The sequence below is a fragment of the Musca autumnalis genome, unplaced genomic scaffold (genome assembly GCF_047663935.1).
Source record: "Musca autumnalis isolate F117 unplaced genomic scaffold, ASM4766393v1 scaffold_1, whole genome shotgun sequence".
NCBI classification, from domain to species: domain Eukaryota; kingdom Metazoa; phylum Arthropoda; class Insecta; order Diptera; family Muscidae; genus Musca; species Musca autumnalis.
In genome coordinates this window covers 165,560,153-165,572,715 of record NW_027411644.1, presented here as the reverse complement: position 1 = coordinate 165,572,715, position 12,563 = coordinate 165,560,153, and the positions used below count along the sequence as shown (strand labels likewise).

At 34.7% G+C, this 12,563-nt stretch overlaps 1 protein-coding gene across 1 annotated transcript in view; it reads right to left on the bottom strand.

Annotated features, from left to right (window-relative positions):
- The window catches only part of TwdlV (TweedleV), a 42,119-nt gene extending 30,374 nt beyond the window's left edge, over positions 1 to 11,745 (bottom strand). The window contains exon 1 of the mRNA XM_073958860.1: positions 11,379 to 11,745. The gene's annotated coding sequence lies outside the window, so the exon portion shown is untranslated. The remainder of the gene's footprint in view (positions 1 to 11,378) is intronic.
- Positions 11,746 to 12,563: the final 818 nt, after the last annotated feature.

Here is a 12,563-nt window from a genome sequence, read left to right as displayed (position 1 = left end):
TAAAAAAATTGAACTTATTCAAATTTCGATTTATTCCTGTTTTTGGATTTTTCTCATCTCATCAACTTCCCACTTGTAAGCTCCTTTCATTTAACGCTGGTTCAAGAGTGGTATTGAAACCTCAGCCGTTAGGCTAACGATAAAAATGTACCTCATCGCAATAATGTTCTTAGACCAGCTATGTGCAGCGCCTATAGTTAGGTGCTTATGGGAAACGAACAGAAGCACACGCACAGCATGAACATCTTCGTGTGCTTTCGTTTGTTGACGCATTGTTGTTGTTGTTCGGGTTTTACTGCCACTCATACAAACATAATTTAGTGGTTACATTTGTCTGGGTGCACATAGCTGTCTTAGACTAATCATGTATTTTGACGAAACCCGCGTCAAACAATTTGGAGTCGATTTATCCCATTTCGTCCGTAGGTATGGCTCATGCGCATTATGAGCAATATTTTGTACAAACTTCCTTTGGACACCAGACTTCAAAATGTTTCCCTAAAATCTTGAGCAAAGTCTAATTCGATTCGAGACCTAAAGTAGTTTCAAATATGGATTATATCGGTTCACTCCTTCAGGTGCCTCCAACACAAAATTTCAATTATCCGATTTGACCGAAAATAAAAACATCCTAAAATAACGTACATATATGTATATATATATCAAGTACCAAGAGAGTCTATTTGGGACAACATCTTCGGGTACATCCCTCACAAAAGTTCAACATCAGTGTAGTTTAAGGGCTGTTCGCGGAGCCATTGCACATTTTGACCAATGGTACTTCTTGCGGTCTTGTTTACAGCGATATTGCATTTTTAGTGGGTAAGTACATGGTTATGGTCCAAAGTCTCTAAATCTTACGTCGACCAACTAAATTGAATTCCAAAATTAGGCCCACTTCCAAAATGGGCTATATCAGTCGATGCTTTCAGGTATCGTCTGTACAAAAGTGCAAAACTTCTACGCTTTCATCGAAGTCACATTTTTGAGGAAAACATAAGCATATATTCGTAACGCCAACAATTGTAAAGTTGTACACCCCAAATGTTTCGAAATTATTGTCGGAAAGTTTATACGTCCAAAAAAGGAGACGAAATTATGAAACTTCTTATCTATACAATTTATAGAAAAAAAATTGGCTATATTTAGAGTCTCAACTCACACAGGCTGAGGGTATATCTCTGTAGGCAAACCCGACTGTTACTTTTTACTTGCTTTCAAGAAAACAAAAGTTATGAATTTTCATAAGTTTGTCTCCGCTGTGCCGACAGAAGTGATTGGTCGTTGGAAAGTTTTTAAGGTCATCGAGTCCATAAACATCTAGTCATACAATTAAGATAGAAATAAGCGGGAACAACAGCCATTGATGTATCAGATGGAGTTTTTCGACTTAACCTATTTTTTCAGAATTTAGCTAAAATGTTGCCGAGTATCTTTAGAGGTATGCTATAGTCTCGAATTATAGAAAATCTTTCCAAAGATATTCGCTGCGGGATTTAGAACCCAAAATGCCAAACAAGAGCTAATGTGGTTGAAAATTCTGGGATATACCAAAACGTACATTTATATGGGTAATATTCATTTGAAAGATTTTTAGTTAGTACTTCAATTCTGTTGGAGAATTTGGTTAAAAACTTTTGTATGGAGACTACACCGAACGTGGTGTGATATGGTTAATTTTCAATTATAAACATCCAAAGACTAACATATTATAATCCGTTCCACAATTCAATCTTGTATCTAAAATATTGTGATCTCTCTCTATTGAATGTATATACTTTGTGGCAATATTGAGTAACGATACACAACATTTTAATTTTCATGATTTATGGCAGGGACGAGCTTCTTTGCTTAGGTCGTATAGTGAGGGCGCCCACTGAGTTGTTTTGCATTTGCTTCTCTCTCTCACGTACAGTGTAAATGAATGAAAACAAACAAAAACATAATGTGGTTGTTGCTTTTTTCACTCATACGTTCATACATGCCTTCGCTTTGGTTGTATTTCTGCGGTCGTCGCTGATTTATGGTCAAGTTGTTGGTTTTTTTTTCGTAATAAAATTTATATTTTTTTCTTAAAAAATATTAAAAAAGTACCTTTTCAATGAAAAATTTAATTTTCCATCCCTGTAACAAATATGAAAAGAAAACTCAATTTAGTTTCCTCTCAAAAACACTTCTCAGATTGTGCCCACTTAACTCAACCATCAAAACGAATGAGAAAGAAAAAACAAATAAAAACAAGAATCTCATGGTGTGTACCATACACTCATACAGACAAAACTCACCAAAATTGTTTTTTCACAACGGCATCTAATACCGAGAGAAGAGAATAAAATTTTTTAAGAAAGGTGAAAAATATTATTCGGTTGACAAAAACTATTGTTGGATGTGGCAAAAACAATTGTTGTAATTGACAAAAATGATTGTTGGACTCACAATACTACATACGGAATCTAACAATAACTTTACAATACATATTTTGCTCTTCGAATATTGTTGGATCAATCATATTTTTTCCTTGTGTGTACTCGCAGAGGATGTATGTTAGAAATATGTTTGGATCCAAACAAATATTTGTTTGGAACTGATTGTAAACAAACATATATTTGGATCCAAACATAATTTGTTTGTGTCCAAACAAATATATGTTTGCAACATATCTCAATTTTATATGTTTGGGTACCAACATATTTTTTATAGGTGGAGAGGATTATTGTCAAAGAGAGTAACAAGAGGGCTCTCGCAGCTGCGGAATGCTGGCTTATAATAAAGAGCTGTCTGCATGGTGTAATAGGAGATGCAGAAGTTTTGTGATGTGTATGCGTAAAACACGTGTGTTTCGTGCTTTGTTGTTAAACGTAGCAAGCGAAGAGAAAACGAAAAACAAAATGGTATTAATTATGTTGGTCTTTTTTCTTCAGTGTTCTAGAGACAATCGTTGAGTAAAGACAGTAAAGTGAGTGAATAAATCAGTGTTTTATCTTTTATCAAAGAAATTATGGTTTTAGTAAATTAAATGTCCAATACATTTTATAATTGAATCCAAAAGGTGAATGGAAATATTTTATTGAACAAGGAAGAAATCGCATTTAATATTGGTAATTACATCAATGCATATATCAGGAAAAATGTCTAAAATTGTCTTTTCCATTTCAAAAAAATAAAAAATTTTTTTTGATACTACATCAATGATTTTTGGTACACAGATAAAGAAAAAAATCAGCATTCCAAATCTGTTTTCGTTACTAACTTTGATCGTTGCGCGCAAAAGATATGACCGTTTTAATTATGATAATTAGAAAAAATTCTAAAAAAATCGCGGCTTAATATAGTTAGCTGTTATATCCTATTATCGTTAACTGAATTGGTAACCTTTGCAATGATGCAAAAAATAATTGCAAAGTCTCAATGGATTCGCGAAAAATCAAATTTGTTAAATAATTTTACGTATTTACAAACATATTTTTGAAACAATAGCGCTCATACTTACGAAAAATATATAAAAAAATTATAACAGCATCTAGACATTTTGAGGAATAAAATGAAACCTATGTTGTGAAGGTTGGAGCTATAGTATTCATGTTATTTGCAAAAATACGATGAAAATATTAGGAAAAAAATAAAATCATATTATTCTAATTTTATTTTTTTTATGGTTTTATAGGAAAAGTTGGAGAAAAAATTTTTGAGTTCTTCGGCATTTTCGTGAAAATTTCACGCAATAATGATGATATTCTGTTGTAAAAAATTTTTCGCTTATAGTTTTCCTATTGGATAATATTATTAGAACCTTATATTAAATCACAAGAAATTCCAATTGTGGCATAACGTTAAAATAATGTTATATTGAAAATTATAACATTTGAGACGCATATAAACCGCGTAATTACGAAAATGACATGATGCGCATCCGATTTTCCAACACAGCGAATCAATCCCTATTATTTGATGTACAGTTTGTCAAATTCTATTTGGCGGCCACGATGTAGCATCTGCTGCATATTAGGGTGCAAAATACTGTAAAATGGTCATAATTTCCGCGAAGTTCATTTACATTTTATGCGCATCCGATTTCAATAATCACCATTAAAAAATACATCATTCTATGCCGTTTCAATCCGATCCATCAAGAACCGTCGATGTAGCATCGCACTAAATTTTTAGAAAAAATCTATTATATCTCTGGATTTACGAGAGTTTTTAAATATCTGTTTTCGCACAGTTTAAACACGCGTATCGATCTATTTATTTAAGTAGAACTGACACATCCAAAACGCGTTTTAATATGCGATATTTTCAAAATAATTTTTTGCAATTTTTCGAAATTTGAGGGGTATCATATCCGCCGATCTAGTGGCTGGATTTTTACGCGTCGTGGCTTGTTAGATTCAGAAGGTAAAAAAACTAAATTTACGCGGGTTTCCAGTGAAATCGAATGACGTTTGTAAATTTTAAACCAAAAAAATAGGTTTTTGAGAAAAATTTACGCACAAAAATTTCGTGTTTGGGCGCAGATTACTGTGATCCTGTGAGGGCTACACCCTCATGTTATACATTAAAAAATACGAAATCGCGAGTACTACAATCAAATAATAAGCTTTTAGGGAAATCCAGCTGCGCGTCCCGATTAGAGCAAAAATTCAAAAAAACCCATTTTTCAGGTTTCAAAATGTCAGCATCCGTTTGAGGTAGATACAGTGGATATATTAAAAAATCATACATTAGAAACTTCAACTCTGAAGTGTACTATTTAACTTCTCCTTTGAGCATTAAGCTCTACATTGTGTTGTAAAACCACTAATTGGAAAATAACATAATGAAACTCGTTTAATTCAACGATTTTTTCCGATTTTTTTACATTAGTACGACCACAGCTTCCGCTCAAATTATTATTTTAAGAAACCCCTCGGTGAATCGGGCTAAAACAGTTTATTTTACCGAAATGTGGTCAAAAGTTATGGTATAGTAAAACTGATCGCGAGTTACAATACCCCATACCTCAGTTTCAACATAAGGTAATTTTCTACAAAAAGCTTGATATACATACATAGGTACATTTGAAATATAGATGTACCTATTTATTTTATATATAATTATTTGATTCCAGATGCCTATTTCCCGCTGATGATTTGAACTTTGAAGAAAATCTGTTTTATTCCACAACTAAGGAGAAGCGTTCAACAATGTTTCTATATAATTTTTTCTTTTTAAAAGTGCAACTTTTTATAAGTTATTGCATTCAGTTTTTATACCCTCAGCCTTTAGGCTAAAGAGGGTATTTACACTTTGATACGACCAAAAATGTGCCTCATCGAAATAATGGTTTTAGACCCCAAGTATGTTTGTACGATATCCGTTTCAGACAATTTTGAGTAGATCTAGCAATGTCCGTCCGTCTGTCTGTCTGGCTGGTGCGCACGGTAACTCTCGAACGGATCAATCGATTCGGTTCAAATTTTGGGTATCGAAATATTTTGTCCATATTCGATTTAAGTTCGAAGATGGGCCATATAGGTCCACTCCTTCAGGTACCGCCCCCACAAATGTTCAAAAATTGTCGCAAAACTTGTGCGCACGATAACTCTTGCAGGGAATAACCGATTTGGTCATCGAAATAATGGTTTTAGACCCCAAGTATGTTTGTACGATATCCGTTTCAGACAATTTTGAGTAGATCTAGCAATGTCCGTCCGTCTGTCTGTCTGGCTGGTGCGCACGGTAACTCTCGAACGGATCAATCGATTCGGTTCAAATTTTGGGTATCGAAATATTTTGTCCATATTCGATTTAAGTTCGAAGATGGGCCATATAGGTCCACTCCTTCAGGTACCGCCCCCACAAATGTTCAAAAATTGTCGTAAAACTTGTGCGCACGATAACTCTTGCAGGGAATAACCGATTTGGTCCATACATTGCACATCGTGTAATTTCTACCAAACTTAGATGAGGTTCCAATATGGACTCAATCGGTTCACTCCTTCGGGTACCTCCCACACAAAATTTCGGAAAAGTTCAGTTTAGGACCTGGTCTCGAATCGCTTTGATTTTTGTTTACGCAAGTTGTATTCGCTGTCCTCTATACGACGCTGTAAGATTTATTAGGGGCAAGTCCCTACTTCCTAAGAAAATAGCCTGAAAATTACAAAAAACCATATGACACCGTGTGTAGTTGGAACGCAAGATAACTCTCGAACGGATCTGCCGATTCGGTCCAAAATTTTCGTAATATTTTGTCCAAACTTAGTTCAAGTTCAAAGATGGATTATATCGGTCCACTCCTTCCGGTACCTCCCACACAAAAGTTCGAAAAAGTTTGGAAAATTTGTGCGTAAGATAACTCTTGAAGGGAGTAACCGATTTAGTCCATACCTTGCACATCCTGAAATGTGTACCAGACTTAGATAAGGTTTCAATATGGACTCAATCGGTCCACTCCTTCGGGTACCTCCCACACAAAATTTCGGAAAAGTTCAGTTTAGGGCCATCTCTCGAATCGCTTTGATTTTTGTTTTAACAGCTTGTATTCACTGCCCCACATACGACGGTACAAGTTTCATTAGGGGCAAGTCCATACTTCCTGAGAAAATAGCATGAACGTTGCAAAAAACCCCTATAACACCGTGTGTAGTGGATGGTGCGCAATATAACTCCTGAACGGATCTGCCGATTCGGTCCAAAATTTGGCCTTCGTAATATTTTGTCCAAACATAGTTTAAATTCAAAGATAAGCCATATCGGTCCACTCCTTCAGGTACCTCCTCCACGAAAGTTCAAAAATGTTCGGAAAAATTTTACGCACGATAACTCTTGAAGGGAGTGACCGACGTAAACCATACTTTGCACATCCTAATATATCTACCAGATATAGATCAGGTTCGGATATGGATTATATTTGTCTACTCCTTCTGGTACCTCTCACACACAATTTTGATAAGTTCACTTTAAGACCTGCTCTCGAATCATTTTTTTGAAGCGATTTGAATTCGCTACCTCCATTACGACGGTAAAAGTTTTTTCCGGGGCAAGTCCAGCCCGAAAGGTGTAAAAAATCCCATATCGGCCCTCACTAAGGGTACGTCCCCCACAAAGGTTCAACATTTGTGTCTAATTCCTAATCCACATTTTTGACGGCAAGTTCAAATGTCCAAAATATCCACAAAATTCTGAAGAAACCTTAAATACATTCGATCTGCCCGTAGGTGAAAGTTTCACTTCACACTGGCTGAGGGTATATATCTGTCGGCAAAGCCGACTGACACTTTTTTACTTGTTTTCTTTTATTTAAGTCTGTTTTGTCTTTCTTTGCAATTTTTTATGTGTCCCTGTGTGTCTGTTGTGCTTTTGCTTTTTTTCTATGCTCTTGCTGAGAGCAAGTGAGCATACATTTCAGTATGTTTCACATTGACGTTTACGCTCCCTTGCTCTCAGAAAGTGATTTTTGGATTTATATTTGTTTGCATCCAAGCATATAATTTGTTTGCACCCAAACATAAAATTTGTTTGCACCCAAATATTTGGGACTGCTTGCAAACAAATATATGTTTGCTGCAAATTATGTTTGGGACATATGTTAAGGTCTTTTTTTCTGTGTGTATGTGTTCTTCAAAAATGTAAATATTTGTTGAATTCGTTGAGCAATACTTTGGGCAATAATTTCGGAATAAAATTGTGCTTGTACGAATTGATTTATTTTTGTAAAACTTTCTGACATTGTTGTAACAGGTTGCTAATGCATCTACCGATTTCTTCATTCACGAGCAAATACTCGATCGAATCAAAATCCGTAATTAGGCTCCACCTATTCTGTGAAGACTTTACGCTCGATTTATACATTTAAAAATGCGAAAAATGACATGATAAGCTTTTATACAGATCTAGTTGCGCGTCCGGATTAGAGCAAAAATTCAAAAACCATCTGTTTTTTGCTTCAAAATGTCAGCATCCATTTGACGCGGTTACAGTGAAAATTCGAAAAAATTATATCTTGTAAACTTCATGCTTGAAATATATTCTTTAACTTTCTCCTTGAGCAACAAGCTATTCATTGCGTTCTCAAGCCACAAATTGGACAATAACAAACAAAAACGCATTTGCTGCAACACATGTTTCCCTTTTTTTTTAACCTTAAAGTGGCCACAGTTTCCACTCTGTGAATAGTGCTAAAACAGCCCAATTTATCGAAATGAATTAAAGTTAGTGTTAAAAAACAACAGTTCACGCGTTATTATACCCCAAACATGCGCTTCAACTTATGTTAAATTCCTACATAATATCTAATTATTTACTTTGAAGATTGAAATGTACAGAGTTATTAATCCCATTGAATATTTATTTCTTAGAAAAATTCCTATATTCCGGTTAGAATAATTTAAAATATTAACGGCATATCATAACACTCGTATCATTTAGCTACATACTCACAAAATAAAACATATATTGTTCAATGCAGTAATGCCAAAGCAAAATATATTTGTTGCAATAACAACACTCTTTCAATATTAACCATAAACATAATACCTTAACTCAAGAAAGTTATGCCTTCACAAATATGTTCGGATGCTATTCATAGGAAGAGCATCATCATATTGTCATTAAAATTATTTAAGATAGACAAAAAAAGATATTTATCTTTTAAACACTTTAACCACTCAACATCACCTTATCATCACAATAAAGGTAATTTATATTTGCCGTCGTCTATTAAAGCAACCAACCGCGGTACCGAAGTAAATTACAAAAGATTTTAATAGACACTAAAACAATGGCAAAAGGCGGATACAAAGTATTCACCCTTCTTGTTGTTAGACGAAAAAAGTGTGTTAAAAGACAAGTTATAAATGTCCCTAAATCAACTGTCAACAGCAGTGTTGTGTTGAACAAATGTTTGACATAAAAATCGTGCCTAAGAAATTTTATTGAAAAATTGATTAGAAAATTACTATTTGCTAGGACCATATGTTGTGGCTGTCTTCTTCCTTAACGTGTCAAGTAACAATCAAAATATTGTAATGACAGAATTATAAGCTTATATTATTAGTTAACCACCCAGCAAAATGTTCGATGCCAAAGATGCCATGCAAGTGATCTGACATGTCATCTTTTTAGCATCTTCATCGATGAATTTTATATGAGCGTGGACCCCAAAAAATGCTATTCATTTTTGGATCCAAAGCATGTCATTTACACCAATGCTTTGACATGTCATTTTCTCCAAGGCTTGGCATGTCATTTTCACCAATTCTTTGGCATGTCATTTTCACCAACTTTTTGCAATGACATTTATCATTACGACGAGAGTTTTAACAATGTTGCTTGTGATTTTGAGTCTCCAAAAATATCAAGTCTGTGGTAAATAATTAATCTTATATATTTAGAAAAATGTGTATAAATAACAAGTAAAAACTGTCAGTCGGCTTTGCCGACAGAGGTATACCCTCAGTCAATGTGAATTGAAACTTTAATCTACGGACAGATAGAATGTATTTAGCGTCTCTTCAGAATTTTGTGGCCCTTTTTCAACATTTGAACTTGCCAACAAAAATGTGGATTAGGAATTAACACAAATGCTGAACTTTTGTGGGGGAGGTACCCTTAGGGAGGATCGATATGGGCCATTTTAGAAGTTAAACTAAATTTTGACAAACTATTAGGAGATCCAAAGTTTGGACCAAATTGGTTGCCCCATTCAAGTGATATCGTCCTAACATTTTAGTGACATTTTTTAAATATTGGGGAGAAGTACCCGAATTTGGGGACCGGTATTGCCCCATGAAACTAAGTTTGGATAAAATATGACGAATACCAAATGTTGCACCAAATCGGTAGAACAGTTCGAAATGTGGACCTGCCCCTGAAAAAACTTTTACCGTCGTAATGGAGGTAGCGAATGTAAATCGCTTCAACAAAAATCAAAGTGATTCGAGAGCAGGTCTTAAAGTGAACTTATCCGAAATTTTGTGTGGGAGGTACCCAAAGGAGTGGACAAATATAGTCCATATTCGAACCTGATCTATATCTGGTAGATATATTAGGATGTGCAGAGTATTGATTACATCAGTCACTCCCTTTAAGAGTTATCGTGCGCATATTTTTTCCGAAGATTTTTGAATTTTTGTGAGGGAGGTACCTGAAGGAGTGGACCGACATGGTCATAGGGGTTTTTTGCATCTTTCAGGCTATTTTCTCAGGAAGTATGGACTTGCCTCTTATGAAAGTTATACCGTCGTATGGGGGACAGCGAATACAAGTTGTTACAACAAAAATCAAAGCGATTCGAGAGCAGGTCCTAAACTGAACTTTTCCGAAATTTTGTGTGGGAGGTACCCGAAGGAGTGGACCGATTGAGTCCATATTTAAACTTCATCTAAGTCTGATAGAACTTTCACGATGTACAAAGCTTGGGCTAAATCGGTTACTCCCTTCAAGAGTTATCGTGCGCACAAATTTTCCGAGCATTTTCGAACTTTTGTGGGGGAGGTACCGGAAGCAGTGGACCGATATAACCCATCTTCGAACTTAAACTAAGTTTGGGCAAAATATTACGAAAGCCAAATTTTGAACCGAATCGGTTGCACCGTTCGAGAGTTATCGTGCGCACCAGTCAGACAGACGGACAGCCAGACAGACAGACGGACGGACATGGCTAAATCAACTCCAAATTGTCTGAAACACATTTCGTCCAAACATACTTGGGGTCTAAACCCATTATTTCGATGAGGCACATTTTGCCCGTATGAAAGTGTATATGTATACCCTAGTTAGCATAAATGCTGAGGGTATAAAAACACAAAATGCATCTCTATTGGATCGATGGAATGGGTTCAAATGCTGATGAAAAATCGGATTTTTCACGACTTCGTTTGAACCAATGCAAAATATGCCATGAAATCACGTCATCCCATGGAACCCCTTCCTTCAAATTTTGCTGGGCTGTGGTCAAAAGTGGCTTGATTTCACATTTCTTTAAAATGTGGTTTTCTGAACTCTGAGTTCATTTTAAACACCCATTGGATTTGAATATTTGGTTAACATCTGCCGAAATAAATCGAGTATACCAAATCATGGACCAATAACGGATTACAGCAAATTCGGTTGAACAATGTGTTGGTAACAGTAAAATACTTTAATTCAGAATGATGGGAACCGCGTGTAAATTGGACCTAGAACTACAATATTTTTAGAGTGTTTTCAGGCCACTAGGACCCATTGACATAAATTTTAATTCGATATATTATCTAGAAAAACAACCTTAGTTTAGCCCAGTATTGACCGCTTGTATTTTGGTCTTTTCCATACAAAGGATCAACTTAAAATAAACGTCTTCTCCATCTCCACGACTGTACGAAATTTTAAATACTAATGAATAGTGAATATCATACCTACGATTCCATATCATCTCACCCAGTATATTAAAGCCAAAACAGAATATTTTTTTGGAGATAACAACATTCATTTAATGAAAAACAGCAAACACAATCCAATATTTTAAACAATTTAAAATTGTATCTCCAAAAATATTTTCGGATGTTATTCATCCGATGAGCAGCATTGTATTGTCACTATTATCATCGTCAAATTATTGTGGATGCACTGAATCACGAATAAAAGATATTTATCTTTTAAACACCTTTACCACTGAACATCACTTGTCTGAAAAAAACCCTTATCATTACAATAAGAGTGATTTATCTTCGCCGTCGACTTTGAATAAAACAACCACGCCATAATACCGTACCGAAACAAATTACAAAAGACTTAAATAGACACTCAAAACAACGGCAATTAAATTATTTATGTATATGAATGTGCACAATGGCAATTGTCGGTTACCTTTCTTTTATCATTCACCCTCCTTGTTGTTAGACGAAAAAAAGTGTCATAAGAGACAAATTATAAATGCTGGTAAATCAACTGTCAACAACAATGTAGAGTTCAACAGTTGATTGACATAAGAATCGTGCCTAAGAAATTGCATTGACAAATTGATTGGAAAATTATTATTTGTTAAAACAGACCGACTGATGCCGTCCTTCTTAATTAATGTGTCAGGTAACAATCAAAATATTGGCATGACAGAATTATAACCTGATATTATTAGTAATTAAGTAGTCACATATAATTAGTAAATAAACTAAAACTCTCTGGTGGGTCAGCATACAGTCAATAAGAGTTGGCCATATGTATAAATCCTAACAAATTAAAATCGAACGAATAATTAAACCAACAAAAGAAGATAATTATACGTAATAAAAATGTGTTATCCTGCATATTTTCAATAGGCATACGCATTCCTTGCATTATGTAACAGTGGTTTGTTGAAACTAAACTTTTGAATTTCAAGAATTTTCCTTATTTTTGTATTTAGTTAATGTCGTAAGAGTGAAAGTAAAAATTCCACTTGTAATTTTCAAAAGTTCAAATTTTGCAGAGATTTGTGCGTTGAAAATCAAGAAAATTTTTTGTTTATGAAATGGAAACTTAAAACGCATTTTTCTCGAAATATAAATTTTGATATCGAAAACTACTGCACCGATTTTGGACCAAAATTAAATTAAAAAATTCAT